The sequence below is a fragment of the Austrofundulus limnaeus genome, unplaced genomic scaffold, assembly GCF_001266775.1.
Source record: "Austrofundulus limnaeus strain Quisiro unplaced genomic scaffold, Austrofundulus_limnaeus-1.0 Scaffold46, whole genome shotgun sequence".
Lineage (NCBI taxonomy): Eukaryota > Metazoa > Chordata > Actinopteri > Cyprinodontiformes > Rivulidae > Austrofundulus > Austrofundulus limnaeus.
The window spans coordinates 155,959-157,549 of NW_013952448.1; positions in this window are offsets into that span (position 1 = coordinate 155,959).

The window sequence follows — 1,591 nt, forward strand, 5'->3', positions numbered from 1 at the left end:
GTTGTAATGTGACAAAATATGGAAAAGTTCAAGGGGTATGAATACTTTTGCAAACCACTGTATAAAGGCTAATGGCTCACACCTACGCCTATAGAACATAAAGGTAACAAGTGGAACCAATCAATCCAACCCAATTTGAGATTTTGGTGGACTAAAATCAGAACTAACCCAGAAATATATATTTTTAATGGATGTCATTTTACCAGATTTAAAACCAGGACTAAACCAGGTCTGAATCAGGACTAAAGAGAAAGACAGTAGGATTTAACTGTGACCTTGTTTCTGGAAAAAATGTTGCAACTGTTCATTTTAAAGGGTGAAAGACACAATGCCTGCTTTCAATAAACCAACAACCACCCAACAAATATGAGTAAATAACAATACTGATCATATACAGTATATCTGTGTGTCCAATCCTCTTGTAGATATACAATTTTTCTTGGCCCTCCTTTTTCTTGCATTAGATTAGACTTCTCCCTCTGCAGTTTCCTCACTCTTTCTGTGGCTTCTTTCAGTTTAGTGTATCTCACCTTGGGACAAGAAAATATAGAATTATTGTTGATGTGTCTACATGAACAGGAAACACCACAGACAGACAGACAGGATGACACCCATCATGCTGATCAGTTTAGATTAGATTACACAGACAGTCTGAGAGGGAAGTGCCCAGCTGGGTCTGGTCCTCACAGGAAGCTTCTGATAACTTTATGTTCGAGTTTCAAACAAGCCAACGTATCTTTTTTTTTCACAGTTAAAATGGTCTGATGGAACAGTACCAAATAAAAAACATCAGGCTCAAGCTCTGCATTAAAACACACAATTGTGTTTTTAAATGGTTTTTATTATTTGTATATGCAGTAATTCTTAGTAATACTTTTTGTCTTTCTTTCATTTGATAAATTATCTGTTTATCTGTGTTTGGCACATTCTTATATAACATTTTCATTTCTTTTATACTTTCTTTAAAAAAAAGTCCAATTGACCATGAATGTTACTCTACAAGGTTTTTAAAACCTCACAAAATACAATATAAATGTCAAATTTAACTTAAATGCTGTTAACTTAGTAAAGAACAGCCTTTGTCCATGTTTGTGTGTTCAAGTCTTCATGTATTCATGTGTTCATGTCTTAATTTCTTTATGTTTACATGTCTACATGTCTTCATGTCTTCATGCCTACACGTCTTCATGTGTTTATGTTTTTATGTCTTCATTTCTTTATGTCTATATATGGCTTCATGTCTACATGTCTATGTCTTTATGTCCTTATTTCTTCATGTCTACATGTTTTCATGCCCACGTCTTGTTGTGTTTGTGTCTTCATATCTTTGTCTTCATGTCTACATCTCTTCATGTGTTTAAATCTTCATGTCTGCATGTCTACATATGTTCATGAGTTCATGTCTTAATTTCTTTATGTTTATATGTCTACATGTCTTCGTGTGTTTGTTTTTATATCTACACGTCTTCATGTCCTTATTTCTTCATGTCTACATGTTTTCATGTCCACATGTCTTGTTGTGTTTATGTCTTCATATCTTTGTCTTCATGTCTACATCTCTTCATGTGTTTAAATCTTCATGTCTTCATGT